The sequence below is a fragment of the Pelophylax lessonae genome (genome assembly GCF_965119305.1).
Source record: "Pelophylax lessonae genome assembly, chromosome: 6".
NCBI classification, from domain to species: domain Eukaryota; kingdom Metazoa; phylum Chordata; class Amphibia; order Anura; family Ranidae; genus Pelophylax; species Pelophylax lessonae.
In genome coordinates this window covers 19,303,544-19,318,637 of record NC_138773.1, presented here as the reverse complement: position 1 = coordinate 19,318,637, position 15,094 = coordinate 19,303,544, and the positions used below count along the sequence as shown (strand labels likewise).

General features: G+C 42.3%; 1 pseudogene across 1 annotated transcript in view; it reads right to left on the bottom strand.

Moving 5' to 3' along the window:
- Positions 1 to 5,781: 5,781 nt before the first annotated feature.
- Positions 5,782 to 15,094, bottom strand: part of LOC309557631 — a 28,740-nt pseudogene continuing 19,427 nt past the window's right edge. Inside the window, exons 7-9 of the transcript in view lie at positions 14,393 to 14,442; positions 7,559 to 7,838; positions 5,782 to 6,059 (exon numbers count right to left, since the gene is read on the bottom strand). The product of the transcript in view is annotated as an uncharacterized misc_RNA (transcript). The remainder of the gene's footprint in view (positions 6,060 to 7,558; positions 7,839 to 14,392; positions 14,443 to 15,094) is intronic.

Sequence of the window (15,094 nt, the reverse complement as noted above, 5' to 3'; positions counted from 1 at the left end):
AGGTTAAAACGCTTCTCCTTGAATCGCATTGTATGCCCTCGAGTCCTCATGCAATCCCTTTGACTGAATAGCTGTTTTCTAGGCCGAGATCACCATTGAGATATTTATAAATTGCTATCATGTCCCCTCTCAGGTGTCTCTTCTCCAGGGAGAATGAATCAAGCGATTGCAGACGCTCTTCATAATTAAGGTCCTCCAATCCCCTAATTAGTTTAGTTGCCCTTCTCTGGACTCTCTCCAGCTCCAACACATCCCTCCTGAGGACTGGCGACCAGAACTGGACAGAATACTCCAGATACATGGATATCTTCATGGTCTTTTCTATTAGAAAGTAAAGTAGACCAAGACGTATTGACTCTTTTTGGTATTTTATTCAGCCAGTAGTGTTGATCAAATGTTAAGCCCATTATATTACAAGAACAATAGGTTATGTCAGTGGGTCTTAATGCCTAATTAATGGTGCCACATCCCTAAATAGAATGATAAGGAAAAATTGTACTATAGACAGGATTTTATAGGCACCATGAAGCCAGTATAATATTAAATTACAAAACGTTTATTGTACAATCGTATAAAACCCAAACAAATGTATTAAAATTCATACAAAATGTTTATCCATTTACATAGATAACCATATACAAAGTCATGAAAATCCTCATCAATCACACGATCATGAATAGGAAAATAGACCCCAATGTGTTTCAAATTGCACAGTCTTCTTCAGGGGGGGATTTCTAGTAAGCTGGATGGATTTTAAATCCATTAATTAGATGAAAGGTGGCTTTACTGTGAACGGATCACAAGGAAGGCTCAACACTGATCCCATAAAATAGATATTTATGAAATGCCCCAAACCGGATACCATAGTGACCAACACGCCATCTGTCCAGGGCTACTGGGAAGTATATATATATATACAGTATATATATATATAGTCATCTATGTAAATAGATAAACGTTTTGTATGAATTTCAACAAATTTGTTTGTGTTTTATACAATTGTGCTATAAACTTTTTGTATTTTATTATAAAACTGGTTTCACGGTGCCTATGAAGTCCTACCCACAGTACAACTTTTCTATTTAATTTTTCTGTTATTATATTACAGCCTTGGCGTAAAGTTTTGAGAATGACACAAATATTAATTTTCACAATGTCTGCTGTCTCAGTTTTTATGATGGCATTTGGCATATACTCCAAAATTTTATCAAGAGTGATAGTCCCACTTTGCCATGAAAATTAACTTAATCCCCCCCCCCCAAAAAAAAACGTTGTCACTGCATTTGTAAAGAATGCTTCAGGGCACCCAAGAAAGTCCAATGATTGTCAGGTCTGTCTTCCACAGCTGATTTAGCTGCAGGTTCTGGGCACCGCCAGTGCAGAGTTTGCTCAGGAATGGCAGCAGGCATGTGTGGATACATTTGCATGCACAGTGAGGAGAAGACTTTTGGAGGATGGCCTGGTGTCAAGAAGGGCATCAAAGAAGCCACTTCTCTGCAGGAAAATCATCAGGGACAGACAGATATTCTGCAAAAGGTACAGGGATTGGACTGCTGAGGACTGGGATAAAATCGTTTTCTCTGATGATTCCCCTTTCCGATTGTTTGAGGCATCTGGAAAAAACCTTGTCTGGAGAAGAAAAGGTGAATGCTACCATGAGCCCCGTGTCATGCCAGTAAAAGCACAGTAAAGCATCCTGAGACCATTCATGTGTGGGTTTGCTTCTCAGCCAAGGCAGTGGCTCACTCACAATTTTGCCTAAGGAGACACCCATGAATAAAGAATGGTACAAAAACATCCTCTGACTCCCAACTTCTCCCAAATATCCAAGACCAGTTTGGTGATAAACAATGTCTTTTCCAGCATGATGGAGCACCTTGCCATAAGTCAAAAGTGATAACTAAGTGGCTTGGGGAACAAAACATTGAACCTTTGGGTCCATGGCCTAGAAACTCCCTAGACCTTAATCCCATCGAGAACTTGTGGTCAATCCTCAAGAGGCGGGTAAAAATTCTGACAAACTCCAAGCATTGATTATGGAAGAATGTGCTGCCATCAGTCAGGATGTGGCCCAGAAGTTGATTGACTGCATGCCAGGGAGAATTACAGAGGTCTTGAAAAAAAAAGGGTCAACTCTGCAAATACTAACTCTTTGCATAAACTTTATGTAATGGACAATTATTATTATTCAGGATTTCTATAGCGCCAGCAGTTTACGCAGCGCAATACAATGTTAGATGGAGACAATACAGTTACAATATAATAAAATACAAGAGGATTAACCACCTCAATACTGGGCACTTAAACCCCCTTCCTTCCCACACCAATTTTCAGCTTTTAGCGCTGTTGCAATTTGAATGACAATTGCGCGGTCATGCAACACTGTACCTAAACCAAAATCGTGTCATTTTTTCCCCACAAATAGAGCTTTCTTTTGGTGGTATTTGATCACCGTCAGGTTTTTTCTTTTTTGGTGCACAAATAAAAAAAGACTGAAAAGTTTGAAAAAAAAAAAAAAAGTTTTTTTGTTTAGGTTATAAAATTTTGTAAATAGATATGTTTTTTCCTGCACTGATGAGCACTGATGATGCTGCACTGACAGGCACTGATGAGGATACACTGATGGGGTGGCACTGATATGCAGCACTGATGGGCACTGATAGGTAGCACTGATATGCAGCACTGATGGGCACTGATATGTGGTACTGATGGATAGCACTGATATGCAGCATTGGTGGGCACTGATAGGCAGCGCTGATGGGCACTGATAGGCAGCACTGATGGGCACTGATTGGTGGCACTGATGAGCACTGATGGGCACTGATAGGTGGCACTGTTGGGCGGCAATGATCGGCACTGATGGGTGGCACTGATCGGCACTGATGGGGGGCACTGATGGGCACTGATAGGCAGCACTGGTGGGCAATAATGGGCACTGGTGGGCAGCACTGATTGATGACAATAAAGGCACTGGTGGGCAGCACTGATAGATGGCATTGGTGGGCAACACTGATAGGGAGGGCACTGGGGGGCTCTCTGAGCCCTGCTTGCCATCCCTGGTGGCCATGGTGGGCATCCCTGGTGGTCATGGGTGGGCATGCCTGGGGGCTTAGTGGCACCCCTCCCCCCCCAGGGCTGCACTGGTAATCAATGTTCTGATTACCAGCACAGACCCCCCCCCTGTGATCAGTGAGTAATTAGAAATACTCACTGATCACCCCTGCTGCAGCACCGATCATCCCTCTTCTCCTCACTGACAGGATCTGTCAGGAGAAGAAGAGATCGAAGCCGTTACAACGGCTCTATTTACATTACATGACGGCTGTGATTGGACACAGCCGTCATGTGATCAGGAGGGCCAATCACAGGGCCCTCCTGCCAAATGATGTTGCTCTGTGTCCGAGGGACACAGACACATCGAGATCGCGCCGCTGCGGGTACCTGCGGCAGCGCGATCTCTCTCCTTCTGAAGGACGTTCCGGAACGTCCGATCAGAAGGAGGAGACTCCCACCCGGCCATATATTTACAATGGCCTGGGTGGGAGGTGGTTAAGAGGGCCCTGCTCAGAAGAGCTTACAATCAAATGGGGTGGGGCAGGTGGTACAAGAGGTTGTAACAGTAGGGAATGAGCTGATGGAAGATTAGTTGGCGGAGTGATAGGCTTCCCTGAAGAGATGAGTTTTCAGGGATTGCCTGAAAGCAGCTAGAATAGGAGATAGCCATACAGGTTGAGGTAGAGCGTTCCAGAGGATGGGAGAGGCCCTGGAGAAATCCTGGAGACGAGCATGGGAGGAGGAGACAAGGGAGCTTGAGAGTAGGAGGTCTTGAGAGGAGCAGAGAGGATGATTTGGGTGATATTTGGAGACAAGATTGGTGATGTAGCTCGGGGCAGAGTTGTGAATGGCTTTGTATGTTGTGATTAGTATTTTGAATTTAATTCGCTGGGCAATAGGGAGCCAGTGTAGGGATTGGCAGAGAGGGGAGGCAGACGCTGAGCGGTTGGTAAGGTGGATAAGCCTGGCAGTGTTCATGATAGACTGAAGAGGGGAAAGCCTATGAAGTGGTAGGCCTATGAGAAAGGAGTTGCAGTAGCCGAGGCGAGAAATAAGAAGGGAGTGAATGAGTAGCTTGGTGGTTTCAGTTGTTAAAAAGGGGCACATTTTTGAGATGTTGCGGAGGTGAAGTCTACAAGTTTTTGACAATGATTGGATTTGGGGCTGAAAGGACAGGTCAGAGTCAATAAAAGCCTTTGACACTTATGAAATGCTTGTAATTATGCTACCAAAGTAACATCTGAGAAAAGATCTAAAAACACAGAAGCAGCAGACTTTAATTAATTAATATTTGGGTTATTCTCAAAACTTTTTGCCACGTCTATACAAGAACAGACAGAAAAATTCACCAACCTTATAAATAATATTTTATAGAGAAGTTGCTTGTTGTCAGTGGTCACCTGTTGAGGTACCTATAGATGTCTTTGGATGTCTATAGAATATTCACACATTGTTAGCATACCCTTCACTCTCCTTTAGTTGACAACTGCACTGCCTTTGAGACAGGAAGCCCAACAGCAAATTGAGGAATGCACAGGTCAGCCTGACAACACTGCTGCTAATTGTGAGTGGTCAGTGTCAGCCAGAAACAGGAGGCATAGGTACTGGCAAGATCTCCAACTAAAACACTTTACAACAGATACAAAAAAAATGCTCAAGAAAACTGCATTTAGTGAGACATGACATTATATATTTTATACTGAAAGAATTGATTTTGGGCCTACATACATTTTATGGATGCCTTTTTTTAATAATGTTTTTATAAATTTTGTCAAACAAAGAGAAAAACAAAAATACACAAACCAAAATGTACAAAGAGAAATACAAAGGAATAAGAGATGAGCAACTTTTATAACCTGCAATAACAATCTGTTTCCACTGGTTCCAAATAGAGTAGTTATAACGTTGATACATGTAAAGCATTGTAGTAATGGGGCCACATACAAATATAAATGTAACCTCCCAGTGTGAGGTTTCGTCTTTCTGTGCACTCCCAATGGGAACATAGTGTGCCAGGAAGAGGAGTCCCCCCCCCCCCCCCCATTCACTGGGCCCACTCAGGAACTGGATAGAGTTTGAGCATGTGGTACCAATAAGAGACTGGATTAGGTTACAGTAATAACTGAGGGGTTTCAATTGTGATACATCCAACTATTCCAAGACGAATTGAAGTCAGTATACAGTATGAGAGCGTATTGATTGCCAGAGATTTCTCCAGTTGATAGATACAGTTGACAATACTGTATCTATTACCCCGAGAGGTTGATAGCTAGTGTAGTTTTCCATTTACGAAATATGAGAGACCTGGCAGCCAGGAGGATACGAAGGACCATCTGTCTATATAAAATTGGGTATTTATCAATACCTATAGACAGTATTGCAAGCTCTTTACTAGGCGGAAACAATAGACCTGTACAAGACGAGACATTTTAAGGATACTAAGCAAAAGACAAACTATTCTTTGGGAGAAATAATATAAGATATGTTCAATGAAAAAAAAATCATAAAAGTTGTAGATTTCTTTATTTTCCAACTTCATGGTCTCTTAAAAGAGGTGTAGCTAATCCCATTTCTGTACTGTGTATGGACCCATTGGTCTCCTGGGGTGATGGTAGCTGTCCAAGGAGCTCACTTTTTTCATATCAAAATCCTGCTGCAACATAGAGGTATATTAGAAGAGAAATTAGAAACAACTGACTTGATATTATAAAGAATACTGAGGTGGAGTTATACCAAATCTTCTTTTCAACTGGAAAATGAAGCAGAAGTCATTGCTTCCTTTAGAATTTCCTTAATTGTGTTGAGTTTCTCATACAATGTGCTCAGATTCCTATCTCCATGCATACTTCTGTTGGGATTCTCTTGATGTGCTTTTTCTAATTTACTGAAGAGTAGAATGTCTCTGGCCAACCTCCCCAGACTGGGCTGTTTCTCCAGAGTCCAGGATTTTGCCTCCTCCTCACTGTTACCCACTTCATCCATCACCACTATCACTCTTCTTTTACCTGTAACAATCAAAAGTTCAATTAACCACCCTTAATGACTAGGCCATTTTTTGCGATTCAGCACTGCGTTACTTTAATGGACAATTGCGCGATTTTGCGACACTGTACCCAAGTAAAATTTATATCCTTTTTTCCCCACAAACAGAGCTTTCTTTTGGTGGTATTTGATCACCTGTGTGATTTTTATTTTTGCACTATAAACAAAAAAAGAGCGACAATTCTGAAAAAAAAAACAATATTTTTCACTTTCTGCTATATAACATTCCCAAATAAATAAATAAATAAATAAATAAATAAAAATTATTATTTTTTCATTATTTTAGGCCAGTTTGTATTCTGCTACATATTTTTGGTAAAAAAAAAAAAATCCCAATAAATGTATTTTGATTGGTTTGCTCAAAAGTTATCATCTCCACAAACTAGGGGAAAGATTTCAGCCTGCTGCAGTATATCGGCAAGTGGTAATTTTGTCTGTAAAGAATTAAAGGGGCTTAATAAAATTCTAAATAAATATAATTATAATGAATTATAATAAAAAACACTCGATCCAGCTACTTAGCACAGAAAACCTAATTAAATGCTTCTAACAATTTAGCTGAGAAAACAGGTTTTTTTGTTGCCTAGTCAGGATGAGCCGAGCTTCCCTGAGTTTGGTTCAAACATGGTTTGGAGAAATTAAAAGAAGTTCAGATTCCAAACCAGAACTGCATTGAAATCAATTGGAATCCAATCTGTCAAATCAAAAATGCCGTTTTCTGGTCAAATTGGCAAAGAGATGTCAAAAAATAGTTTGGGTGGGGGAGGAGCACACTGCACTGGGGAATATGTACCAATGCAAAAATAAATTTAAAAAATAAATAAATACACCCATTTGGCCAGGAGAAGTGATATTTTTTTTATCCAATGACATTTACAAAGGAAAAAAAAAAACTGCAAAGTACATTTCCCTGTTGGCTTCTTTGAAAAAAGAAAAGAGGGGCACAGGACCCTCAAAAGGTCCCCCAACATATATGACAGTTAAAAAAAACAAAAAAAAAAAAACAATCTCCAGTTATTTTCCTACATGGGATTCCCAGTATGTGAATGGGCTAGAGATGATAATGGCAGTGCCGGCATCCATAACAACCATTGACAGCGGAAAGCTATCATGTACAGTACAATACAGTAGCGGACGTAATACCAGTATTATACATTATGTTCAGCTCCTGCCAAACAGGTCAATGTTTAGCCATTCGTCTGAATGCTCAAATAGCCAAAGTTCGATCCCAACCTTGAGCTCATCCCTAATCTCATAAATATGTAAAGCCATGCTAAGGCCCCTCTGCACACTGCAGTCTCCAACTCTAAATTATGACCCAAATAGGAACCATACAGGATATATAGCAACAAATACACTGGAAGCCGGCTTACCTTAGAGGTAAACTCTTTATTCCTTACTAAGAAAATAAAGTAAGTATAATTGAACCATAGGGTAAGTACATCCTAACCTAGAATCTTACCAAGTTTAGTTGACAAGTAGTTCAGCTCGTCATCATACAGAGAATTCTCCAGATCGGTGAGAGGTTGGTACCCCCGATTCATGCAGTGATACAAGATCCCAAATTTACAACGTGATACCATTGATTGAAATCCCTTCACATGGGCAGGAGAAATCTGCTGGAATTTGACTTGGTGGTTTCCATATTCTTCAGATGACAGCAGTTTGTACAACCAGATACTCTTGGACTTTTCTGAATGGGAGAAGACACCAATGACAGAACTAGCTGGAGCTGATATTATCTGAGAAGAAGAAAATATAAATTGGAGCCAAAGAGCGGAATATGAGAGAGGCCAATGTACACTTCATCAATTATATACAGTATCTCCCAAAAGTGAGTACACCCCTCACATCTTTGTAAATATTTTATTCTATCTTTTCATGTGACAACACTGAAGAAATGACACTTTGCTACAATGTAAAGTAGTGAGTGTACAGCTTGTATAAGAGAACATCTTCTGCTTTTTATTATTAATACACTGCAAGTATGTTTTTGGCTTCTATTTATCAATAAAATATATGAAACAGGCTTCACTATCCCTGGTCCCCCTTTTTTCTTGGCAATTACCATTTTGGAGCCATCCAGATTACCATCTAACAAGATTGTCCATACAGCCATTGGCATTAAGGAGAAGTTCTGGTGCTGCCTATATTCACTTGATCACAGGCTCTTTTGACCCTACCGAGGGTCCACATGTTCTGGTGAGTAGGGTTCCTGGAGGGGTCACCACCACTTGGAGCACGAGTGTTTTACCATCTGCACTGGAGCACTTTATCACTTTTTGTTTTTCTACCTAAAGGACACTGCTTTGGATACCATATTTAAATTCATTTGGACACTTATACCATTTTCTATTTTTAATTTTTGTTATTCATTAGAGGCACATGATCACTTATACTTATTTATATATATATTTTTTATTCATGTATGCAAGCGCTGTGTTTAATTGATTATTCTACTGAGCATCTGTGGGGCATCCTCAAATGGAAGGTGGATGAGCGCAAGGTCTCTAACATCCACCAGCTCCGCAATGTCGTCATGGAGGAGTGGAAGAGGACTCCAGTGGCAACCTGTGAAGCTCTGGTGAACTCCATGCCCAAGAGGGTTAAGGCAGTGCTGGAAAATAATGGTGGCCACACAAACTATTGACATTTTGGGCCCAATTTGGACATTTTAATTTAGGGGTGTACTCACTTTTGTTGCCAGTGGTTTAGACATGAATGGCTGTGTGTTGAGTTATTTTGAGGGGACAGCAAATTTACACTGTTATACAAGCTGTACACTCACTACTTTACATTGTAGCAAAGTGTCATTTCTTCAGTGTTGTCACATAAAAAGATAGAATAAAATATTTACAAAAATGTGAGTGTTATACTTACTTTTGTGAAATACTGTATATGCCATTACAGTACCACTTCCCCTCTCATCCTTGTGCACCCCCTATGGCTCAGAGCAGTATTTACATTTCTGTTTGGACCTCTTTATTTAGCAATAACTTTGCTATTACGTAACCACTTAAAGTGGATGTAAACCCGATTAATTTACTTTTACCTAAGCACATCTATCTGCAATGTTTTATCTCTCTCAAAAAGCCCTGAGTCCCATGACTTTCTCCTGCTCCATTCCTCTGTTATCAGCATGAAAAATTCTGACAAGTTCTCTATCAACTGAGATAAAAGCAGGCTGAAATTTGTGTCGTGGTGGGTGCTATAAATAGATTAGCAGACAGCTGGTCTTGTCACAGCACATTCCTTCCTTCCTCTGCCTATGTGGAGAGGGGGTATGTGCCTTTCCTCCAATCAACTGGGATGGTAAGTGGGGTCCCCCAAGCTCAGTCCTGGGACCAGCCTTGTTCAATTTATTCATAAACAGCATTGAGGATGGGATCAGTAGTTCGTTATCAGTTTTTGCAGATGACACAAAATTAGGCAGGGCAATAACTGTACAGCATGAAGCAGATATCCTACAGAATGACCTGAACAAAATAACAGAGTGGGCAACGACTTGGCAAATGAGGTTTAATGTGGAGAAGTGTAAGGTTTTGCACTTGGGGACTAAAAACATAAAAGCACAATACACTTTAGGGGGGGAACCTTTGGGGGAATCAAAAATGGAGAAAGATCTGGGAGTCTTGGTAGAGGATAGACTAAGCAATAGCATGCAATGTCAAGGGGCAGCTGCCAAAGCCGGCAGAATATTAGCATGCATAAAGAAAGGGATGTATTCCAGAGATAAGACTATAATCCTTCCACTTTATATGACTCTGGTCCGACCGCATCTGGAGTATTCTGTCCAGTTCTGGTCGCCAGTCCTCAGGAGGGATGTGTTGGAGCTGGAGAGAGTCCAGAGAAGGGCAACTAAACTGATTAGGGGATTGGAGGACCTTAATTATGAAGAGCGTCTGCAATCGCTTGATTTATTCTCCCTGGAGAAGAGACGCCTGAGAGGGGACATGATAGCAATTTATAAATATCTCAATGGTGATCTCAGCATAGAAAAAAAGCTATTCAGTCGCAAGGATTGCATGAGGACGCAAGGACATACAATGCGATTAGAGGAGAAGCGTTTTAACCTCAGGCAACGAGGGGGGTTCTTTACTGTTAGGGCTACAAGATTGTGGAATTCTCTACCACAAGAGGTGGTTTCTGCGGGTAGTATGGAGACTTTCAAAAGACTCTTAGACATACATCTCAAGGATCAGAACATTCAGGGGTATGAGAGATGATTACACACACCTACACAGGTTGAACTGGATGGACTATTGTCTTTATTCAACCTCACCTACTATGTAACTATGTAACTATGTAATTGTCACACAGTGTATGCCAAGACTCCACTCCCAGGGCTGAACAGGAAGAGAAAATCTCTAACACGTTGTGCACTTTCTAAAGAATATATAAAGCTGAAGACAGCAGATATACAGGTAAAACTTATGTAGGGAGATTAGTATAATCTCTGTGTATCATCTGAGGCTGTTTACTTCACTGGGTATAGGAGAGGGTTTAAATCCACTTTAAGATCAGGAATATTTTACCCCCTTCATGACTAGGCTATTTTTTGCGATTTTTTTAGTGGTATTTGTTCACCTCTGGGTTTTTTATTTTTTTGTGATATAAATGAAAAAAGACTGACAATTAAAAAAAAAAATAATAATAATAATGCTGAATGCTGAAACCAGGGGAGGCAGAGGCAAGGTGGTGTTGCAGCTGCACAAAGAGGAGTTAAGCCCTCCTCTCTGCTGCAGACTGCTGAGAAGGGGGGGGGGGGGGCAAAGACGAGCCTTTCTGCAGCTCTACAGAGAAGAATCTGGTAAAAGGAGTTCTTTCCTCTCTGCTGCCAACTACAGAGACAAGGGGGGTGCCACAGCTGCAGGAGAGGTGTGAGGGCCACATGAAATGGCCTGGGGGGCGCATTCGGTCCGTGGCCTTGTGTTTGACATCTGTGCTTTACACTGTCACTATACTAATGACACTGGCTGGGAAGGGGTTAACATCTAGGGGCGATCTAAGGGTTAAATGTGTGCCTAACAATGTGTAATGTGTGTACAGTGAACTGTTTTTACTAAGCAATGTTTCGGTTTTTACTCCCTGCTTTGGTTTGGTCGATTGGATGTTCCGGTGGGATGGGAAAGCCCGATGAAGCTGCAGAAGGCCACTAGGATTGCTTTTAAAGTGGTTGTGAACTCTCATTGATCCTTTGTACCTATAGGTAAGCCTATAATAACTCTCACCTATAGGTACTGTAAATATCTCCTAAACGTATACCGTTAACGTACGACATATTTACTGTATATTCCGCCAATGACATCATCAGCACATGCGCTTCGAAGGAAGGGCCGCCTGTTCTGTTCCTTCAGAGTCCTGTGCACATGTGCGGGAGTGACATCACACGGCTCCGGCCACTTACACAGTTGGAGCCTGCGGACCCAGAAGGAAGACGGGCGTAGATGGATGTGGCCTCCAGCAGCGACGACGCATCGATGGGGGGCTACGTTTGCAGGTAAGTTTCACATAATGTGCTAGTATGCGATGCCTTTACTTTGCAGGTCAGAAAAAAAAAAACAACGGTTTACTTCTTCTTTAAAAAAAAAAGACCAACCACTGGCTTTAAAAATTGGTACTGGGATGATGCGTGCAGCTACAAGCATCATCCCAACATAACCACTTGAAGTCCAGCAACATACCAATACCTCGCTGGTTGACAAGTGCGCTTTAAACTGCAGAACTTACAGACCTACAGAGGAAAGAGGGAAAGATGAATTACACATGAGTACTGCAGAACACATACATCTCTTCCCCCCAATCGGATTGTGATCAGTGGTGTCACTGGGGGGGGGGGGGCAGAGGGAGCCATTCCCCCCCAACATTATGTTGTGCCCCCCCCATGTGCCCCCCCAACAGGATCCCACCTCCTGCTCTTGAAAGGCGGTCAGTAAACCTAGATTGCGGGATCTCGCATTACTATAAAGAACTGAGCCTGCACTAGAGGAAGCGGAGCCTATGCTTCCTGTATAGTTCAGGCTCCTGTCACAGGCAGAGTGATACCAAATGTACTCCTCATGTGAAAGGAAAGATACAGGAGAGCTCTGCTCTCTGCTGCAGCCGCATGCTTCCTCCAGCATCATGCTCTGTTGGTGGGCGTCAGAGGAACCAGCTGTCCCAATCAGCAGTACCAGCCAGCAGTACCCACCAGCAGTACCCACCAACCAGCAGTACCAGCCAGCAGTACCCACCAGCAGTACCCACCAACCAGCAGTACCTGCCAGCAGTCCCCACCAGCAGTACCAGATAGCAGTACTAGCCAGCAGTACCCGCCAGCAGTACCAGCAAGCAGTATCAGCAGTACCCACCAGCAGTACCCACCAGCAGTACCAGCAAGCAGTATCAGCAGTACCCGCCAGCAGTACCCACCAGCAGTACCCACCAGCAGTATCTGCCCGCAGTACCAGCCAGCAGTACCCGCCAGCAGTACCAGCCAGCATTACCCACCAGCCATACCCACCTGGGGGACAGCAGCAGCCAGCGATACCTGCAGGAATCCTGAGGAAGAAGTGAAGATTGAGGTCAGTTGAGGTGCAGGTAAACCGCAGTGCATCCATGTGAAAGCAGCCTTAGGCCCCTTTTACACGATCGGTCCAATCGGGTCCACCTGTCTGTTTTTCAGGTGGACCCAATCAGACCCTCTATTCACCTCTTTAAAGCGGCATATGGAAAAGGACTTGTGTCCTTTTACATCCACCTATCTCCAATCCGATCCACTTAAAAAAAAGAAATGGATCTATCCTCTTCTGTCTGGGCGGATTGGATTGGAGGGCCCATAGAGTTGAGCGGGTTGTGTCCGTGTCTGCACCGCATACAGTATGCTGTCATCTGCCTGCTACGCTCATTGCAGCCAATGGCTGGTTACTGAGTCCCTTAAGTGGCCCTCGCTCCTCAAAAGGTTGGGCACGCCTGCTGTAGCGGCACGAGTCCCGTATGGAGAGGTGCACTGTAGCAGCCTTCCCCCTTCGTTTAGACATGGTGTGTGGCTGAGGGAAGGAGTCCCAGATGGAGAGTTGTGCTATACTGTAGCGCATAAGGAGACCCACAGGGAAAATATAAAGATCTCCCATGAATTGATTGCCACTGTCGCGGCTGGCCTTAACACTTTCATCATTGTCGTTGGCAGGTCTCACTATTCTTCCCTACCTCCTCCATGCTGATAGCATGGCATCAATGTTAGGCTTTATTACTGCGTAAACTGGCACCTATACTAGGCTTTATTACTGCGTAAACTCAAACCAATACTAGGGGCTATTACTACATAAACTGGCACCAACACTAGGGCCTATTACTGCGTAAACTGGCACCAATACTAGAGGCTATTACTGCGTAAACTGGCACCAATACTAGAGGCTATTACTGCATAAACTGGCACCAATACTAGGAGCTATTACTGCATAAACTGGCACCAATACTAGAGGCTATTACTGCGTAAACTGGCACCAATACTAGAGGCTATTACTGCATAAACTGGCACCAATACTAGGAGCTATTACTGCGTAAAATGGCACCAATACTAGGGGTATTACTACCTAAACTGGCACCCATACCAGGTGCAATTACTTCATAAACTGGCACCAATACTAGGGGCTCTTACTGCGTAAACTGGCACCAATACTAAGAGCGATTACTGCATAAACTGGCACCAATACTAAGGGCTAATACTGCGTAAACTCGCACCCATACAAGGGGTTATTACTCCATGAATGGGCACCAATACTAGGAGCTATTACTGCCTAAACACACCATTACTGGGTAAAAATGTTTTTTGAAATTGCTTTAAACTATAAAGAAAAGCTTTTAAGAGTTTTCCTCTTTTTCAGATCTGAAGCAATACCTGTGGAAGAAAGGAAAACTCTTAAAAGCTTTTGTCTTTTAAGTGTTAGATTAGTAAAATAAAAAGGTAACATTGCATAAGCATTACTCTCGTATTTTGTAACCTTATTTATATATACTTATTTAATTTTTTTCAGTGGTATGATATTGTGGCGAAAATTATGAGTGCCCCCTCCCCCCGTTTTAACTGTGGTATCTTATGTGCCCCCCTATATATTGTTCCTAGAGTCACCACTTATTGTGATCTAATATTCATGGTGTTGCTAAGAATGAGCATAGAATATGAATATAGCCCCATTCATGGCACAGGATTCTCCTTTTTGTCCTGACCATAATAAATAAAGAAATCAGATACAAAACCCCAAAATGTACAACTTACAGTTTTAGTACACTGTGGCATTTCTGTTCATTTACTCACATTTAATGTTCCAGATTCTGGCTGAACAAGGTCTGCATGTGGACTATAATCTAGAAAATATAGAAATTACAATACAATAATTATCCAAATTTCCACATCAACTTCTAAATGAAAGAAACTGAAACTATCAAGGGTAAAATAAATTGTTTCGGACATCAGAGATTGGGTGATCTTCCTGTTGTCCTCTCTGCTGACATTATTTCCCAGAATGCAATAGTCAATTTTTTCCTCTAAATTCCAGACTGATAAAATGAAGAGGCTTAGGCTCTATGCACACTAGGAGCTGGAAAAAAGGATGGAAAAAACTCAATATAAAAAAAACACCTAATATTAGCTGGTGTTTTTGTTCTGGCGTTTTGCCGGCGTTTAGCAGTGTGGAGCTTGTTGTTAAGGTCCGGTCCGGTCCCACGCTGTGCTGTCAGTGGCGGCTTAAGTGTGGAGGCGGGTGCAAGAGAGGCTCTTGACAATGGAAGCCCCATAGTAAGTCTATGGGTGACGTCACCTTCCATTCATTTCACAGCCGTTGTCGGTCCTCTCCTGCACACAGTTTTCACCGCTGGAGATCGGACCAGATCAGGTGCAGAATAGATAAGTAAAGAGATTTTTGCTTTACAGGGTTAGATAGATTAGGTTTAGAATGTGGCACAGAGCAGGTTTAGCGTTAGTTAGGTTTTGCCTGGACTTATTCTTTAACAACCGATG